General features: G+C 39.7%; 1 protein-coding gene across 3 annotated transcripts in view; it reads left to right on the top strand.

The window, feature by feature from the left end:
• Positions 1-5,333: 5,333 nt before the first annotated feature.
• GASK1A (golgi associated kinase 1A) overlaps positions 5,334-20,774 on the top strand; it is an 82,325-nt gene continuing 66,884 nt past the window's right edge. The window contains exons 1-2 of one of the 3 annotated variants that reach the window (XM_072793133.1): positions 5,334-8,083; positions 9,043-9,155. The gene's annotated coding sequence lies outside the window, so the exon portion shown is untranslated. Of the gene's footprint in view, positions 8,084-9,039; positions 9,156-19,931; positions 20,213-20,774 lie in introns of those variants that run through there. The other 2 variants (XM_072793134.1, XM_072793132.1) reach the window with 2 other exon arrangements.

Below are 20,774 nucleotides of genomic sequence, written 5' to 3'. Positions count from 1 at the left end.
TGAACTCACAGCTCATTCACCACCAAGTACTGCATGCTGGGGAAAGATCCTACCTTTGCAAGAGGTGTGGGAAAGGCTTCCCTCAGAACTCACATCTTCAACAGCACCAGAGAAAGCTTATCAGTGTAAGGACTGCAGCAAAGCCTTCAAGCAGAAAGTCAGCTTGAATCCACATCAGTGGATCCACCCTTAGGCAAAACCCCATGAGTATGAGAAGAGCTTCAGTAAGAGTTCATGATGAAGCAAGACCAGAGGCTCCACATTGGAGAAAAACACTATGAATGTAAGAAATGTGGGAAGTCTTTGTTTGGAACTCAAATTTTATTCATCATTGGTGAATTCATCCTGGAGAGAAATTTCTAAATGTAATCATTTGTTTTTTATGTATCCCCCCAAGTGCAAGTTAGCAGGCCCTCCCCTTCTTGGCTTGACAATCCCAGTCCAGCTGTACTTTCTGCCCCTCCCCAGAGTGCTCTTTCTGCTCCAGCCATTCCTCTCTGTTCACTGTCTGCAACACATACTGTTTCATTTTCCACCTCTGAGCCTTTGCCTTTTCTGCTCCCCAGGTACCCTCTATCCACTTCTGCCCCTTTCTTTGATCCTGCCTAGCCTTGAGACCTTCTGGAACTTATCACTCTGTTGCTGCCTCTCTTACCACAGCCTCTTTCATCTCTGTTTTCTTTTTTTTTTTTTTTTTTTTGAACTCATCTCTGTTTTCTTAAAGAAACATTTATTCTATTTAAAATTTACATGCTAGATTTTTTTATTGTTGTTTTGTATTTTTGTTTTTATTTTCCCTCCAGTTGACTCAATATCATTTCCAACTCTGCAGTGATAAGCTTCTTCAGAGCAGGATAGGTCAGGAAGTTGTGATGTCCCAAAGGAGATAAATGAATGGAGTTGTACAGTTGCTACAGTTGAAGATTGTATCAACCTGTGTCCAATAAGGAGACAGAAATTCAGTGATTTTAAACAAGCAAGGTTTAATAAAAAGAATTATTATTATTATTTTTAGAGAAAGAGAGACAGACAATGAGTGGGGAAGAGCAGAGGGAGAAGAAAGAGAGAATCTTAAGCAGGCTCCACGCTCAGCATGGAGCTGGATGTGGGGCTCAATCTCATGACATGAGATCACGACCTAAGCCCAAACCAAGTGTCAGCTGTTTGACTGAGCCACCCAGGTGCCATAATAAAAAGAATTATTAAGTTATGATGAAAGAGCAGCCTATTAAGATGTAAGAGAATGCTATGTGGTACCTTAGGGCTGATGGAGTTACCAAAGGAAGGACAAACTTAGAAGGGAGTTTTCTCCCCAAGGCTGAGGTGCAAACCTTGTTGGAGAAGGTATAGCTGTACTCCACTAGGTGGCAGAGTATTATCTGGTTTGCTCAGGCCAGCACTGGTTTATAGTTGGTGGGCAAGCAAGAAAGAACCCTCTAGGGCATGAGTAATCATCTATAGTCATTGCACAGGTACACAGATGGCACCATTGTGGGCCAGAGTACATTGTGTTCACATTGGGAGAATCATTAGGGACAAATCTGGGGTGGAGATGTTTACTGAAGATTGACATGTATATTGATGATTAGGATTAGGATTGAATACACATTGAAGTAGTTATGATCACCAGGCATATATGCAAAGAGGAAAGTGACCACCTGGACTCACAAAGATTACACTAATATTTGCCATTGATATGTGTCAGTAAATGAGTGTTTGACTTTCAGATTTATTTATCTATGACATGTGGTTTAGCCCTCTGAGATTGTTCATCTAGTATGAATTTTCTTGAATACCATGAGAAAAATTATCACAGGCTTGCACAAGTTATGAAAGCAAAATGTTTCTGCCATCTCACTATCTCTAGATATACTTTCATTTTTTAAAGTCTACGTTTAGTCCTTGTCCCATGTATATACATAATTTTTATAATCTTAATCATAACAAATTAATTTTTAATAACTGTTATCTTAAGCAACTTCCCTCTTCCCATTTGCGTATGATTTTCATGATTACTAATTGTCAGTGAGTAGCTGTATCTTTATTATCTATTCCCCTCATCAAATGTGAAAATTTTGAGCAGTGGCTTTGTCTTAGTTTTTGTTTTTTTAATTCGACAGCCATCATAGTGTCCTGTACCCTATAGGCAGTAACTTCTTGTTTTTCGAAATAGTTTGATGGACATTTAGGATAATTCTTGTTGTTAGCTGTTAATAATAATGTTGCTATAATCAACTTGGTGATTTTCTTCTTTTTTATTATTTCCTCGGGATAAATTGTCAGGAATGAGAATACAAATCCAAAAGTATGAAGATTTTTGGTTTTGAAACGTCATGAAATAATCATTGTAAAAATTCATACCAATTTATTTTGTTTCCCAGCAATGTAGCAAGTTTGCATTTGCTTGCAACCAGCAGTGGATATTACAGTTCTTTTTAGAGATTATTAGTTTAATAAGTATAAAATGGAATCTCAGGGTTTGAGAGAGTTTTTTTTTACACTTTTTTGATATAAATTCTAAGATTGAATGTTTTTTCATGTTGGATTATCAATTCTATTTCTTATAGTGTCAACAGTCCATATCATGTACCTTTTTATATGTTGGATTTTAAATATTTTTTAAAAAGAACCTGAGCTCTTTCAAAAGACAGTTGTCATCCACATAAGAAATTGGAGAAAAATGTTGGTATCAATGTGACTGTTTTTCCTTAGATTTCAGGTAAATTGCCCTAAAGTTTCAACTTTGATGTATTCAGGGGAATTTTTCAGATTATCTGGCTATTTTTTGTTATAAGGGTAGGACCATCCTCTTTAGTTTTCAACCTCTAGAGAAGAGGTGGATTTCTTGATTTTTTATTTTTCAAAGTGAACCACACTTAAAACAAACTACTAACTGTTTGCAGATAATCCCTAGCAACTAGTGCAATGTGATGATTTTTGAGAAAGAGGAGGCAGTTAACATGAATTTCACATTCACCCAGACTTTTTCCCTGAGAATATTTGCCTAGTGGCACAGAGAGTTAGAGCTTTTCTCAGTGTGTAGAGGAGGTAGAGATCAGACCCTCTATATGTTTTGTACATATTGTATTAATATGGGGAAATGTGTAGGAAGAGCACCAAGCAGTTGACAAGGGATTGGAATGTGTGACATTACTGGTTGGTTGACCTCAGAACCATTTAGGGTCTGTCCTATATGGTTGTGATAATTGTGTCATAACAAGAGTAACTGGCCTAAGGGGAAACTGGGGAGTTGAAATCTTGCCCTTGTTCCACTTGGCGTGTCACACATCCACAAGATTGTATCTGTTTAGGGGACACTCTTTCCTAATGGACCCTCAGGTGCCAGATGGGCTATTCTGGCTATGCCCAGCACCTTTCTCTCTTGCTGTCTTTCACTATACAGTACAGAAAAGCTAAAAATTCAGTTTTCTAATCTTTCATCCTATCTTACAGTGATCATGGTACGGACTGTTACTTGTCTCCTAGTCTCCATTCTCCTTTGCTTTTATAGAAATTGTTAAATTTCCCAGTTTCTCCTATAGGTATGTTTGGCCATGTGACCAACTTCGAGCCATTGTGATAAAATGGTATGTGCGACTCTCTGACCATGAACTTAAATCCATGCCCAGTACCAGCATTAGACAAAGGAAAACAGAGTCCTACCCCAAGGCATACAGGGGTTCTTACATTTTCTAGTTCCTTCCTCTACATTTTTTGTCATCTACTGCTCTGCCTGGGGGTGGTTAGCTCTAACAGTGCTATTAAATAGGATGCTCCAAGAATAGATTGACATGAGTAGGTCCTGGGCTCTGTTTCTCCCCTTTGGGGCACTCTCTGGCCTTTTACTCATCGTGTGGAGTTGGCCAGGTACACACCTTTGGGGTTGTCCCAGGGTCCTGTGGCTCAGCTTCAGTTTTAGGAGGGTGGTTGGCATGGTTTTTCCTTCACAAGATTGCATAAGACTGAGCCATCAGAATGATGGTGACAGTGATTTTGGGTGCTTGTTCATGTCACCCTCAGGTTGAATTCAGGGCTACTGTAGGTCCACTGCTAGCCCTTGGGTGTGAGCTGCATGTGGGCTTTTGTATTAGGTCTTATTCAACGGTGTTCCTACAGCAATGCTGCATATGTCTACAACACCCAAGGGCAATGGAGGCAGTAGCAAATGTCCTTCAGCTTATGTCCCTCCATGGTTAGCATCCAGGGTGGTCACTTTTCCTCCTCCACAGGCTCTGGAACCACAGTGCCCTGGGGGTAGCCCACTCCTGTCTCCTCTGGGGCTTTCTTTCTTTCTTTTTTTTTAAGATTTTATTTACTTATTCATGAGAGACACAGGGAGAGGGAAAAGCAGGCTCCATGCAGGGAGACCGACGTGGGACTCGGTCCCAGGACTTGAGGATCAGGCCTTGGGCTGAAGGAGGCGCTAAACCGCTGGGCCACCCGGGCTGCCCTCCTCTGGGGCTTTCAACAGGCTTTCTGAAAGATGTCCTCTCATCTTTAATGTACTGATGCCATGTTGTCCTGGGTCTGTCTTAAACTGTGCTGGATGGAGATGGGCATGTCTTAGGTAAACTTGAACTGCTCTTTTCACTCTGCTTATAAGCCCACTGCTTATCCCTCCGCTGGCGGTGGTGTGTGGGAGAGGTATGATCAACACTGAAGGACATCCTACTCTAGGAAGGCAGTGATTATAGCAGTTGCTGTGGTCTGAATGTTTACGTTCCCCTCAAAATTCAAATGCTGAAATCCTAATCCCGATGTGATGTATTAGGAGGTAGGGCCTTTGGGTAGCCTGGGTGGGAACTAGACATATGAGGACACCGAGCAGTGGTGGACAAATGAAGCTCACTGAGCCAATCACGATAGTCTAAGAAAGGTATGCAGGACTGTAGCTTCTAGACGCACTTCGTCCTGCTTCTGACCCTCCCCTCCCTCCTTCAAGGCGGCTCTCTCTACCATGCGGGACCGACAAGCACCGCCTTCGCACTTCTCTAATTCTCGGCTTCCATTCAAACCAGCAAACGTTTCGGGGGCTCCTCTGCGCAGAATCTCTCCCCCGTCCAGGCCAGCTCGTAGCTTTGGTCTGATCTCCCACCAGGCCGACTGCTCTTCCAGGCTCTGAAGAGACTCACCTCCAGGCGGGAAACCTGCCAGGCAGGGGGCTCCACCAGTCAGGATAGGGAACAGGCTGCGGCCGCCGAGCCCCTGGGCGACCCCAGCGGGATCCACTGCTCATTGGCCTGGCTGGGCCCCGCCCCCTCGCCTGATAGCCAATGGAATGAGTTGCCCGCTTCTTGCTTTAGCCTTAGGCTCCGCCTCCTGCTGGAGGTCCGTTAGATCAGCTCGGTACGGTGCTTGGGCTCTGAACCTGAGGCAGGGAAAGAGGCTACCTCCTCGCTAGCCCTCCCTTCTCCTCAGGCGTGTCTCGCGGGAACTAGAAGACGGGACCACCGAGATGTGGGGTCCTCCAAGCTTACTAGAGAGAATTTCAGAGAGGGTATAAGTTGGTGGGACAGTGTGATGACGTACTTCCGGCGCAGCCATATTTTCTTTAATGTGTGAGCGTTTGGTTTGTGAGGACCCGTAGTGGTTCCCCAAACCTGTTAGCTAGAAAGCGGTAGAGGCCGCCCGGAGCCCACGGTGAGTGGGTCTGGCTTGGCCTGAGGAAGACGCGAAGGACTCCGCGGGAAACGGGCGCGGTTACTGGGATCCTCACCGACCCCGTGGGCTCCGCTGGATTCCGGCGTTCTGGCCTCGGGGCTTGCCCGCTGGTCTCTCGTCCCCACGACGACTGTGTGGCCTGTTTAGATTCTGGCACTGACACAAATTCGAGTGTTGACACCGAGGTCCTCGAAACGTTTCAAATGTCTTTGCTCCGGGACACGTTATCAATAGAGAACACAACCTCGCGGTCGCTGCAGGCCCCTCTTGCCCGAGCCGTGGAGACCTCAGCCCTACCCCTCGGCCTGTACGTCTTCATGCTCTTTCCCCCCTTTTCAGGTGGTTCCAGGAAATAGGTCTGTGATCACGTCACTTACTTTATTTGCCCGGCCTGGTGTAAACCTAATCTGGAAGCTTATTACTGTCCGTAGAGCAGAGTTTTTGAGAATATTGAAATGGTAGGGCCTTTTTACCCTCGAATGGAGACTATTTACTTAATGCACACAGCGGGGAACGGGGGAGCCCTGAGTTTGGATGGTCCCACGTGAATGTTTAATCTAGAAATCTCATGACGAGTCACATCCACCAAGCACCTGGTAGGTGTCCACTGTTTAGCGTACAATTTCACGTGTACACTATTAAAGAAAATGGAGAGCTTTCTTACCCTCTTCACGTCGTTTGCCACTCTTCTCATTACGTTCTCTTAACTTTCCCTTATTGTCATAACCTCATTGTTAGGGTTTCTATCAATCAGATTAAAAAGTTGGACCCGGCTGTTAGTGAAGTGTGTTGGGTTGTGATTAGTTCTCAGCCTGAGCTTGTTACCTATGCTTCAACTCCGTAGTTTTGGTTTTCTTCGTAGGCAAGTAGGAAGGAGTGTTTTGTAGGGTGGCCTCTGCTACTGTTCTACTTCCAGAGGATTTACTTTTTACAGATTGTCAGCTGTGCAGATCGGACCTTTCTGCTTAAGCCCTTTTGCTTCATATGTCAGTATTAAGTATCCACTGTAAGGGACATTTATTACAAAGATATGATGACAGCATGATTTAAGGGAACTAGAGTACAACCACAAGGATACCTATTTACTCAGTATGAATCACTGATTTTTGTTAACTGGGACAAAAACCATCCATGAATTTAGCAGTATTACTTGTGTGGGTTTGCATTGTTTTTTTGCACATCCTGCATTTAATAACTACTCTTTCTCCGTTTTGGAATTCCCTGTAATTGCCAGAATGTGGATTTTTATCCTGTCCTGACAGCTCTTTTTCTCTGAGAGCCTCAGCTTCTTCTACCTTTATGCATGACTTTTTGGATTCACTAAGACGGGTCAGTGGAGGAATGGGCAGTGTTCTGGGTATCTAAAGTCTTGTCTGATGCTATTGTAGGATCCTGAGACTTAGAGCAAACTGCAGCTAGGGAATTGAAGTGGAAGTTGTTTTTAACATTTACAAGTCCATGCACTTTTATACTTATTAAATACTTCCACCTGATAGCAGCTATTTGCATTTAGGGGGTTACCTTTAACGTGTAAACCTTGCTGATTCACTGTACTGAATGGCAGAAGGCTTACTTCATAATGATACACTATTAACTGACCCAGAAAGGTAGTTGGAACTACTTTATGAATTTGGTTTTGCTTTTCTTATAATATTTGGAACTTGGGAGTATTTGAGATACGTCATGAAGTTAGTGGACCATTTAATATGTTTCTTCTCACGTGTTTCTTCTCACAACCTATTCCCAACATTTATAAAATTGAATGAAGATCTTATAATCAGTCTATGTATTTAGAGGAGAAACTAGTAGTGGAAGACATAAAGACATTCCTAAAAAAAGTTTTTTTCAAATTATGTTTTTGCTTACTGCTTATGTAATAAAACTGCCCTATTCTAATATTTTAAAGCACAAAAGGAAAAGCAGATCCTGAGATCTTGTGTTTGATGGATTCTTTGTACGTAACTCATTCCTAATTGTACTGTGTGGATTCTAGGGATCTTAACTGGAGCACCAGCTTTCTTTTCAGCACATGACATTCTAACCACTGACTACCCTAGTTTCCTTTTCTGTCCTCTTTCTATGATGTCTTCTCTGGATTACTGAAAATTATACTTTTCTCAGCCCACCTTCTCATCCTACATTCTTGGGATGATTTCTGTTACCTTTCTATGTTCACATCTATGCCTGCTATTTCATCATTGTGAGATGAGAATTGCCACTGATACAAGGCAGTAACTGAGAAGTAGTAGTAATTCACATAGCCTCAGAGGGGTCAGATGTTGTGTGCAGGAGTTATGGTCAGTAGAGTTATTGTTACTAATGTTTCTTTCATTACCTTTTGCTCCTGAGACTTACTTTTCCCCAAGATGGGAATAAAAGAGATCAGATGATGACAGCAGTGTCCTCAATAGCCAAGCCTCAGGTAAGCTGGGTTTCCTCTGCCTCTGCACATATGCATGTGTGTATATACATATGGATATTTCACACAAAAACCCCTCTGGTACACGAGGGACACGATGCTAAATACTTACCACTGTAGGTGCCCTTTCTATGCCTCTCAGTGATGGTTTTAACCATCACCAAAGTCCTGAGGCCCAAGAGAGCAGGAACTTGTCCTTTCGGGAACCAGTAACTTTTGAAGATGTGGCTATGTACTTCACTGAGAAGGAATGGGCAAACCTTGCCTGTTTATAGGGCCTTGTACAAAGGGTTTGATACTGGAAAGCTATGGGACTGTGGCTTTCTTTGGTAAGGCGTCTCTGCTACTTTGTCTGCCTGGGCCCTCAGAGGTTAAAGAATTCTCTTATCACTATTAGCTGACCCCAAATGGCAATGTCAAGGCTCGCCAGGCAAGGAGAGCCCTCCATAACTATTTAACCTCCAATAAAATTTTCCTTCTTTTTACTTCATAAAAGTTACCCTCTCTCCCTACCTTTTAGAGGTGATATTCTGGGTACAGTAAGGTTGGAGCCAAATCTTGGTATCTTCTCCCTAGTATTGAATCTCCAGGTGATCTTGAGAGAACTCAGCCTATTTGTTTACCTGTGGGAGATGCTCTACCATGTGTCTGTTTCCCCACAGTGGGAATTTTCTATCCTCTAACAAAGAAAGAAAGAAATTTTGTTTCTCTTTAAGTAGAAATTTGTCTCTCAGGGTGTTTCAGGCTTCCTTGGGAGCACTATGCAGACAGAGACTTCTTCCAGGACACTTCCCTGTACCTCTTTAGGGTACCTCTTGCTCAGTCCACCCTGGAATTACTCTCCTCACCTTGGCTCATTTTGCAGCCAGAGGCTGTGATTGACTGCTATAACTCTGGTTATCATAGGATATATTTCAAAAATAAGAATATTTATCTCTCACCATCTTCTTTCCTTCAAGTAGTATCACCAACTTCCAAACCAGCCCTCATCCATCAGCTGGAGCAAGGAAGAGAGCTGTGTTTCACCAGCCACAGGGAGCACTAAGCAGGAGGAGCAGGAGAGCTGGCTCAAAAGGTAAGTCAAACAAAGGATGCCCTTTTTTTTTTTTTTTTTTTTTTTTTTTAATTTTTATTTATTTATGATAGTCACAGAGAGAGAGAGAGGCAGAGACATAGGCAGAGGGAGAAGCAGGCTCCATGCACCGGGAGCCTGATGTGGGATTCGATCCCGGGTCTCCAGGATCGCGCCCTGGGCCAAAGGCAGGCGCCAAACCGCTGCGCCACCCAGGGATCCCAAGGATGCCCTTTATAACTTTTTCTCTTCCTCTTCATTTTGATGAAATGAAAGATACGTGTTCTCTGTGTCTGGTATCAGGGAGTATACTGGTACCCTTGATCACACTCTGACTGATCTGTTATTCATTGCTTCCAATCCCTTTAAATGATTAGTACATGAAAACCTGCTTCAGTGTTGCACACACTGGACATATGGAACAATTTTTCTAAATACTGGTTATATGTGATCACCTTTTTCCAGTTTTCCTCAATTTTACAAAATTGATAAGCTCAGTGCAGTATTATCTTATGCATTAACCAACAGAACATACAGAGTTTATTTTGGCTTTTCAAGATAATTAATATATTACTAATTTAAAGTAATTTATTATATTGAGATACTTCAGGGTAGCTTACAGATACGATTTTCCTTCCCTTTAGGATACATCTCAAAAATAAGAATATTTACCTACTTGAGTAAAATAATATTGTAAGCAATAAAATTAAAAATTCCTCAGAATCAGTTCTGGGGAAACAGGACAAAGGCTTCTTTACTTTTAAACACCAGTTTTCAAAATAAGTATTGAAAATCCATCTTAAAAGCTGTTAAATGCACGCTTTCGTTTTCTGTAGGCTTACGAATTTCTGTAGATTTAATGTTTTTTGATTCATTAAAATTACTCATTTTGATATACAAAACTGGCTCTCATGTCTTTTTTTTTTTAAAGTAGCTTTATTGAGGTACAACTCACAAATTATGTACAGGTACAACTCACATTTCACCCATTTAAAGTATACAGTACAGGGGTGCCTGGGTGGCTCAGTGGTTAAGTATCTGCCTTCGGCTCAGGTTGTGATCCTGAGGTCCTGGGACCGAGCCCTGTATCAGGCTCCTTGCTCAGCTGGAAGTCTGCTTCTCCTTCTCCCTCTGCCCTTCCCCCTACTCGTTCTCTCTCACATGTGTGTGCTCTCTCACTCTCAAATAAATAAATACAATTTTTGAAAAATAAAAAATAAAGCATACAATTCAGAATGGGAGAAGATATTTGCAGATGATATATTTAATGAGGGGTTAATATTCCAAAATATAAAAAGAACTTATGCAGCTTATATACTTTCTTTTTTTTTTAATTTTTATTTATTTATGATAGTCACAGAGAGAGAGAGAGAGAGAGTGAGAGAGGCAGAGGCCCAGGCAGAAGGAGAAGCAGGCTCCATGCACCGGGAGCCCGACGTGGGACTCGATCCCGGGTCTCCAGAATCGCGCCCTGGGCCAAAGGCAGGCGCCAAACCGCTGCGCCACCCAGGGATCCCACTTATGCAGCTTAATACACACAAATAATCCAATTCGAAAATGAACAGAAGACCTGAACAGACATTTCTTCAAAGAAGATCTACAGATGCTCAAAAGATGCATGAAAAGATGCTCAACATCATTAACTAGGAAAATGCAAATCAAAACCACAATGAGATATCACCTCACACCTGTCAGAATGACTAAAATAAAAAACACAAGAAACAAGTATTGCTGAGTATGTGGAGAAAAAAGTGAAACTCTCTTGCACTATTGGTGGGAATGTAAACTAGTGCAATCAATGTAGAAAACAGTATGGAAGTTCTTCAAAATGTTAAAAATTAAATTACCATGTAATTCAGTTATTCCACTACTGGATATTTACTCCCCTCCTCTAAACATACTAATTTAAAAAGATATATGTACCCCTATGTTTATTGCAGCATTATTTACAATAGCCAAGATATGCAAGCAACCCAAGTGCCTATCCACAGATGAATGGATTAAGAAGATGTGATATACATATACAACGGAATATTACTCAGCCATATAAAAGGAGATCTTGCCATTTGCAGCAACATAGATGTATCTAGAGGGCAAAATGTTAAGTGAAATAAGACAAAGACAAATACAATATGATTTCATTCAGAGGTGGAGTTTCAGAAAAAATTAAATGAAAAAGAGACAAATAGACTCTTAAGCACAGAGAACAAATTGGTGGTTGCCAAAGGGGAGGTGGGAGGGAGAAAGAGCTAAAATAAAGGGGATTAAGAGTACTCTTATTATGATGAGCACTTAGTAATGTATATAGAATTGTTGAACCATTGTGTTGTACACCTGAAACTAATATAACACTCTATTAATTATACTGCAATAAAAAATTCAAATTCGATTTAAACTAAAATAACAAAGTGTACAGTTCAGTGGTATTTAATATACTCACAGATTACCACAACTTGCTTTTAGAACATTTTTGTCACCCGAAAAGGAAACCCTATATCCATTTGCAGTCAGTCTTTATCCCTCTCTCACCCACAGTTTCAGAAAACCACTTATCTACTTTCTGTTTCTATAGATTTGCCTGTTGTGGATAGGCATGTATTTATTTTAAAAAGACTTTACTTATTTATTTTTATATTATTATTTGAGAGAGAGCGCAAATGTGAGGAGGAGGAGAGGACCAGGGAGAAGGAGGAGGGGAAAGAATCTTAAGCAGACTTTACGCTGATCTGGAGTCAATGGAGACAGTGTGGGGCTTGATCTCATGACCCTGAGATCATGACGTGAGCTGAAGCTGAATCGGATGCTTAACCGACTGAGCCATCCAGGTACATTTATTTATTTACTTACTTATTTACTTACAAATTTTATTTTTAAGTAATCTCTATACCCAACATGATCCTGAGATCAAGAGTTGCTTGCTCCACTGACTGAGCCAGCTAGTCTATTGTGGTTATTTAATTAATAGGCTCATAAAATATATGGTCTTTTGCTTTTACCTAACATGTTTCAAGGTTAGTCCATTTTGTAACATGTATCAGAACTTCATTCCTTCTTTTGTGTGAATAATATCCATTGAATGAGTAATACCACATTTTTATTTATCATTCATCAGTTGATGAGCATTTGGGTTGTTTCTGTTGTTTGGGCATTTTAAATAATGCTGCTATGAACATTAGTTAGTGTACAAGTGTTAATGTAGACATATGTTTTTGTTTCTCATGGGTACTTACTCTAGTTATATACTTGCTAGATCATATGTTAATTCTCTGTATAATATTTTGAGGAGTGACAATTTTTTTCCAAAGTGGTTAAGCCATTTAAATTTCCCACACAGCAGTGTATGAGGGTTCCAAATGCTGCATATCTCACCAATTCTTATTATTGTCTATCTTTTTTATTATAGCCATCCTAGTGAGTGTCAAGTGATATCTCATTGTGGTTTTGATTTGTATTTCCTTAATTACTAATTATGTTGAGCATATTTTCATGTGCTTTTTGGCCATTTGTGTATCTTTTTGATAGAAATGTCTATTCAAATATTTTGCACATTTTTAAATTGGGTTGTTCATTTTTAAGATTTTTGAGTTGTAAGTACTCATATTTTAGATACTAAATCCTTATCAGACACATGATTTGTAAAAAATTTCTTCCCATTCTGTGGATTGTCTTTTCACTTTCCTAGCAATCTTTTTAAAAGATTTCATTTATTTATTCATGAGAGACACAGAGAGAGAGGCAGAGGCAGAGGCAGAGGGAGAAGCAGGCTCCCCACAGGGAGCCCAATGTGGGATTCGATCCCAGAACTCTGGGATCATGACCTGAGCCAAAGGCAGACACTCAACCATTGAGCCACCCAGGTGTCCCCTTTCCTAGCAATTTTTTTGAAGTGCAAAAGTTTTTAATTTTGGTGAGGTTCCTTGGGATTGTCTATATATAAAATTATGCCATCTGCAAGTAGAGTTTTACTTCTTTCATTACAATTTGAATATCTTTTACTTCTTTTCTTGCCTAATTACTCCAGCTAGAACTTCTAGCACAATGGTATAATGTAAGTTGCAAGTGTGGACATCCTTATCTTATTTTTGATCTTGGGGGAAAACTTTCAGTCTTTCACGATTAAGTATCATGTTAGCTGTGGTTTTTCTCTTAAGTGTTCTTTATCTGGTTGTGGAAATTTCCTCTATTCCTAAGTTTTTAGTGTTTTTTAGAGTTTGTGAACTGATTTTTCTGTGCCTATGAAGGTGATAATGTGGGTTTTTTTGTCCCGTTATTCTATTAATGTGATATATTACATTGATTGATTTTTGTATGATGAATTAACCTTGCATTCCTTGGATTTTGCAATTGCTAATATTATACAATCCTTATATGTTGTAGTTTCAGTGTGCTAGTGGTTTTTTGGAGAGTTTTTGCATTTATATTAATAAGGAATATTGGCCTGTAGTTTTCTTACAATATTTTTGTCTGTTTTTTTTAATAAATTTATTTTTTATTGGTGTTCAATTTGTCAACATACAGAATAACACCCAGTGCTCATCCCGTCAAGTGCCCCCGTCAGTGCCCATCACCTATTCACCTCCACCCTCCGCCCTCCTCCCCTTCCACCACCCCTAGTTCGTTTCCCAGAGTTAGGAGTCTTTATGTTCTGTCTCCCTTTCTGATATTTCCCACACATTTCTTCTCCCTTCCCTTATATTCCCTTTCATTATTATTTATATTCCCCAAATGAATGAGAACATACACTGTTTGTCCTCCGATTGACTTACTTCACTCAGCATAATACCTTCCAGTTCCATCCACGTTGAAGCAAATGGTGGGTATTTGTCGTTTCTAATGGCTGAGTAATATTCCATTGTATACATAAACCACATCTTTATCCATTCATCTTTCGATGGACACCGAGGCTCCTTCCACAGTTTGGCTATTGTGGACATTGCTGCTAGAAACATCTGTCTGGTTTTGATATTAAGGTAATAGTTGGCTTCATAGAATGAATTTGGAAGCTCCTTCTTGTATTTTTTAAAAAATTGTGAATGGTTAGTAGTAAATCTTTAAATGTTGGATAGACTTCACAGTGATAACGTTTAAATGTTAGGTAAAATTCACTGCCATCTGGGTCTGGGATTTGTTTGTGGGAAGTTTTTAAAGTATTAATTCAATCTCCTATTCTAGGTCTGTTCTGATTTCTCGTCAGTTGTGGTCGTTTGTGTCTTTCTAAGAATCCGTCCATTTTATGTCAGTTACCAAATTTGTTGACAGTTATTCATACTATTTTCTTACAATCTTTTTATTTTCTATAGTGATGTTACTTCTTTCATTTCTGATTTTGATCATTTGAGTCTTTTCTCCTTTTTTTGGTCAGGCTAGTATATCTTTCTCAGTATTGTCAATCATTTCAAAGAACCAACTTTTATTTTTGTTCGTTTGTTTATTTATTTTAATCTCCACTGCTTTTCTGAAGATTTTATTTCTTTCCTCTTTAGTCTTTATTATTTCCTTCTCTTCTCTTGCTTTGTTTGTGGTTTGCTCTTGTAGTTTGCTCCTGTGCAAAACAAGTAGTTTTCTACTTTCTTAAGGTGGAAGTTTAGGTTATTGATTTGAGATTTCTCTTCTTTTTTAATGTAGGCATTATCATTTAAAACTTTCTTCTAAACACTGTTTAGATATATCCCATGAATTTTAGTGTGTCATGTTTTCATTTTCATTCATCTTGTATTTCTAATGTCATTTTTGAATTCTTCTTTGATCCATTGGTTGTTTACTGACATTTGCTTCATAGCCTACTATTAGGGTTTGTACTGGAGAATGTTTCATATGTGTTTGATGAATGTGTATTCTGTTGTTGGCTATAGATATCTGTTAGGTTTATAATGTTCAAGTTTTCTATTTCCTTCTGAATCTTCTGCCAAGTTCTGTCTATCATTGAAAGTGGGATATTGAAGTCTTTATCAGTAATTGCCTTCTTCCTTCAATTCTAATGGTATTTGTTTCATGTATTTGGGGTCTTTTAAGGTATATGTATGTTTATGGTTGTAATCTTTTCCTAATAGATTTACCTTTCTATCATTTTAGTGTATCCCTTTTACCTCTAATAACATATTTTAAAGTCTATTTTCTCTGATATTAGTATAGCCATTCCAGCTCACTTATAGTTGTTGCTTTCATGGTATATCTTTTTCTTCCTTTTACTTTCACCTTGCTTGTACCTTTGAACCTGATGTTAGCATGTAGTTTGATCTTATTTTTATAGCTAGTCCCACAGTCTTTGCTTTATTATTAAGTTATTTAACCCAGTCACATACTATTGCTGATATGGTTGGATTTATGTCTTCCATTTTGTTTTTTGTTCTCAATATGTCTTGTGTCTTTTATGTTCCTCTGTACTTAATTTACTTCTTTTGCATTAAGCAAATATTTTCTAGTAGGACATTTTAATTCCTCTTATTTTTTAAAGATTTTTAGTTTATTTATTTATTCATGACAGACAGAGAGAGAGAGGCAGAAACACAGGCAGAGGGAGAGGGAGGGAGAGAAGCATGTTCCATGCAGGGAGCCCAACGCGGGACTCGATCCCGGGTCTCCAGGATCATACCCCGGGCCAAAGATGGCACCGAACCGCTGGACCACCGGGGATGCCCCCTCTTATGATTTGTTAAAACTATGTTTTGAGTTATTTTTCTAGTGGATTACTCTAAGGCTTACAATGTACATCTTAACAGACTCTACTTCAGGTTTACACTAGCTTAATTCCAGTAAGATATAAACTCTACTGATCTTTTTTCTATTCCCTTCTCCCCCAACTGCAGGTTATTAGGCCCTCCTCTCTTTGGTCTGGTCATACCAATCCAGCCCTACCTCTTGCCTCTCCCCAAAGGGCTCCCTCTGTTCCAGACAGTTCTTTCTGCCCACTCTACACCATACACACTCTCACTTCCTACCTTACAGCCCTTGGAATGGCCTGGAGTGGCCTCTTTGGTTATGTGGCTGCAATGTCAGATGTCCATTTGTGATGGTATCAGCAACTCTGCCTTCAGTTGGTGGCCTTAAGTATCCTTGTGGGGTATAGTGCATAGCAGATGAAGGGGAAGTGGGAGGGCATGTTTGGAGAATGCTCAGAACAAATTGTTAGCATGGCCTACTCTTTCCTACCAAGACCCACATGATATTTTGATGCCTCCCTTATGTGAGTAGAGAGCCTTTTCTGGAAAGTAGGACTATGTAGGAAGTCCTCTTCTTAGCAACAATTGAAATAACGATAGTCATAAGTACTATTTATTGACCATTTACCATGGACTAGGTACTATGTTATAGACTTCATATGCTTTATCTCAATCTTGTCATTGTTTTGTGAGGTGAAGAGTTGTTATTGCCACCATTTCATAGATGAATACATTGGGGTTTACTGGTAAGTTGGAATTGAAACCCAGAGAGCATGACTACAGAACCCTTGCAAGGAGGTGGTTGTACCACCTCCTTTATATTCATCTACCCCTATTGGTGCTTTGTGCTTCAAGCTAAGATCTTTGAGGTCAGGGATCCTAAACTTCTCTCTTTTCCCTACTCCTGACCCATGCCACTGAAAGACCTCCCTTGATCCAGCTCTCACATATGAAACCTATGGAAGGGCTAACCACAGCCTCTGTCTATCTTCTTCAGGACTAGAAGCAGCTGAAGATCTTGCTCAAGTGCCTTCCTGCTGCAGAAGAAACTTGAAGAAAATGGGAGTAAGAGAAATAAGGGTTGGGGAGAGCAGCTGCAGCCTTGATCACAGCCTGGGCATGGGGAAGAAGGTTATAGAGAATTGTGTTGGTTGGAAACCAATGGTACATAAATGAAAATATTTATGAGGACCTGACTGTGTATGTAGCATAGCCAACTGTTGAAATAGATAAATGTGCCAAGGAGATGATAGCCACCTAGACTTATTAAAAATTAAATTAATTTTAAAGCAATACACATGGGTCTCACTTTCATTTTGATGATAAGACTGGTATTATGTAGGCTGAGCTTACATAATTCAAAGGTTGCTCATGTATTATGAATATTGCCATAAGACATGTTAAAAAGTTATTACACTGTTGTCCAAATAAATTATAACTATTTTAAGAAAAAATGTACCTCCCAATCCCATTTTAATTTATCATGTTCTTCATTAGCCCTTGTCCATATGCACATATAATTGATCATAACAGATAAAAGGCTATGCTTTGCTTTTCTTCCATTATTATTGTCTTAAGCATTTTCTCTCTTCCCCAGCTTTGTATACTTTTCATTATTACTGTTTGTCATTGAGCGAGTGTACTCTTCTTATCCTCTCTGAGTTGTGAATGTTTCTAGGGTAGAGACTATGTCTTAATCATATTTTCCCTTCTACCATCCATCCAGTAGGTGGTAGTTCATTTTTATGGAAGTTCATTAATGAAATTAGGAAATTTCTATTTGTGAACTTTGTAAATGATGTTATTGTCAACAGTACCACAAATACAGTTGTTTCCCCCTTCTTTTGAATGATTTCCTCTGAATAAATTCTCAGATTCACCAGATCCAAGGATATAATCTTTTTATGTTTTAAAAACATGCCTTCATATTGCCTTAAAAGATTGTACTAATTTACTCTAATAATAGAAATGTATAAATACTTGATTTCAGTCTTATCGGCAGTAGGTATTACAATTTTAAAAATACTTTAATTGGCATAAACTGTGACTTCTTCTTTATTTATATTTTTTATATTTGTTACTATAATTAGTAAGGCTGAATATATTTCTATATTAGTTTGGTAATTTTAATTCCTGTTGTGAAAAATTTGTTTTTATATCATGTGCCTTTCAATCCACTGACTTCTTAATGTTTTGCTTAAGAATTTAAGATCTTGAATGCAGTATATAAAAATTCATTGTTATTCAACCTCCAGAGAGGTGATATTTACTACTTTAGTAAATTCAAAATATTTTTCTAACTTATATTGTGATATATTCTTTGACTTGCTAATTATTTAAAAGTATATTCTTTAATTCCGAACACATGAGAATTTTTTAGTGGTCTTTTGTCGCTGAATGCTAGCTTGGTTGAATAGTTGTCAAAGAACATACTCTGCATTTAAGTCCTTTGGAATATCTTGATACTGCACAGTAAATACTCAATTTTGGGAAATGTTCCAGACTTTAAAAAGAACGTCTATTTTGTAATTGCAGGGTACAGTATTATACATAGATCCATTAGGGCAACTTTGTTTGTGTATTCTTTAAATATTTTATACCTTGACTTGCATATTTTGCCAGTTACTGAGAGGCATATTTTAAAATTTCATACTGTGCTTCTGGATTTGTCCATTTTTCCTCATTGAGGCACTATATCCAGGTGTGTATAGGGCCTTATGGGTCTGGATAGGCAGTAATGTGTGGATGGGTGGGCAGACCCCACTCCACTGTGGTCCTAAAATAGTGCGCTCCAGCTCCTTTTTTGCCTCTTAACCTGGGGCAGCAGTACTTTCCCATTGACTCTTGCAGGGATTCTGAGACTGAGGAAAGTTAAGTTACAAGTTGGTTAGAGAATAGAGACAGAGAAACAGAAGAGGGGTCAGGAAAGCATAGCTGCCAAAAGGTTGCCAGGGAGGAAGAAAAGAGGCTGTTATTTTGACAATATTTTTGAATATTCCCAGTTGCCAAGAAAGAAATTATTACTTTTTGGGGAAAAGTTTTGAAGGCCTTTCCCTATCACTTCCTGCCATGCTTTCAAATGCTACCCATATGCACATGGGCCTTTTGCGTCCTTCAAATCCAACATAAAGCCAATTTTCTTCTCTGCAAAGTCCAGATCCAACCCCATACACATCATTTCAGTTCCCTTTGACTAGAATGCCCCTCTTTCCCCTGTTGCTCACTTGGAAAAGTGCTATTCATCCTAAACACTCAGCTGGCCACAAGTCCTGGAAGCATTAGCTCATCTATTCAGGCAGGTTTAATATTTCCTCTTTCAGGTGTCAAGAGCAGCCTGCTCATTTCTTTCTGATAGCTCTAGTCATATTACTCACTTCCACACTCTCTCTCTCATCTGGAGATCCTTCTGGGCAGTGGACTGTGTTCTAGTCATCTTTGTCACGTTGGCCACTTACACAGTTCTTGGTATATAGGAGATACTTAATACATATAGAATCAAGAAATGAGTGAGTAAAGTGATTTCTGCAATCAGTAGATGAGGTACATATTAGACAATTCAATCACTTTAAGATTAGTTCACCCAGGAAACATTTATTAAGCTCACTCATTCTTTGTACCAAGATTACATCTGTGAATAAGTTAGTCAGGCATCTTGTCCTCATATTGCTCAGGAAAACCACAGAAGATAGGCAGCCATCTCTGGGGGACAGCAAGCACTATGGTAAGTAATACATTTTTGTGAATCCCACACTGAAAGATCAGCTAGTAGTAAAAAAACAGTGGGGTGAGGCTTGCTCAGGATAAGGTTTGTGAGATGCCTATGGCAAAGGGTTGGTTAAGTTAGAGCCTATTAAAAGGTAGAAGGCCCTAAAGACACCATGAGCACACAGCCACAGATCTTCTCAGTGAGGTACAGACTGTGGGGTCAATTGTACTCATTGCCCTAATTTGTCTTATTTCTGTCTCCACCCTTGTGAGACCAGGATATTATACAGGAGCTAGGAAAAACCCAAGACTGTGAAAAACCCACAGCTTCCCATGGAAAATTGATCATAGAGTAGAACTATTTTACTTCTTCAAATCCTTATTATTTAAAACATTTCTCTCTTATTCTTGATTCAGGGACTAGCCTGGCTGTGTCAAATCCTCCCTGCCAGCCTTGAAGCTCAGTGCATTGCCCCCTTTTCATTGGTTGTGGGGGAATTGCTATCCATGATTGGTGAGAGCAATTCAGGATACTGATTACTATGAATTCTCAGAATTTATCTTCAGATCTTAAAGGTGTGGTCAGCTCAACAGTATCTCTTGAACTTGAAAAGAAGTGATCGGCATTAGGAAGCATGTTGAGCTGAAGCTGCCCTTCATTTATTCTCTACATTGCTGCTTGGGTACAAGAACAAGGTAGGAGAATCATCATTGTTTTACTGAGGGCTCTATAAGCAAGGCCTGGGGAAGTGTGTAAGAGAAGATCCTGATGTGGGGCTCAATCCCAGGACTCCAGGATCATGACCTGAGCCAAAGGCAGATGGTTAATGAACTGAGCCACCCAGGCACCCCACAAAATTCAGTTTTAAACCTAGATTTGACTATCTCCACAGCTCCACATTCTCTTCATGTGGTTTGCAAAATGAAATTCCCACACCTGTAGCATTTATAATTTACTTAGGGAGATAAGATTCCTAAAAGTACGTTTAATAAAAAGTGACAGCAACTTAAAATAGATAAAACAGAGGCCTTTTAAATAGATAAAACAGGGATCCCTGGGTGGCGCAGCAGTTTGGCGCCTGCCTTTGGCCCAGGGCGCGATTCTGGAGACCCGGGATCGAGTCCCACATCGGGCTCCCGGTGCATGGAGCCTGCTTCTCCCTCTGCCTATGTCTCTGCCTCTCTCTCTCTCTCTCTCTCTCTGTGACTATCATGAATAAATAAAAAAAAATTAAAAAAAATAAATAGATAAGACAGA

This window comes from Canis lupus, chromosome 22 (genome assembly GCF_048164855.1).
Source record: "Canis lupus baileyi chromosome 22, mCanLup2.hap1, whole genome shotgun sequence".
In the NCBI taxonomy this organism is placed as follows: Eukaryota; Metazoa; Chordata; class Mammalia; order Carnivora; family Canidae; genus Canis; species Canis lupus.
This window is presented reverse-complemented; position numbering and strand designations above follow the sequence as displayed.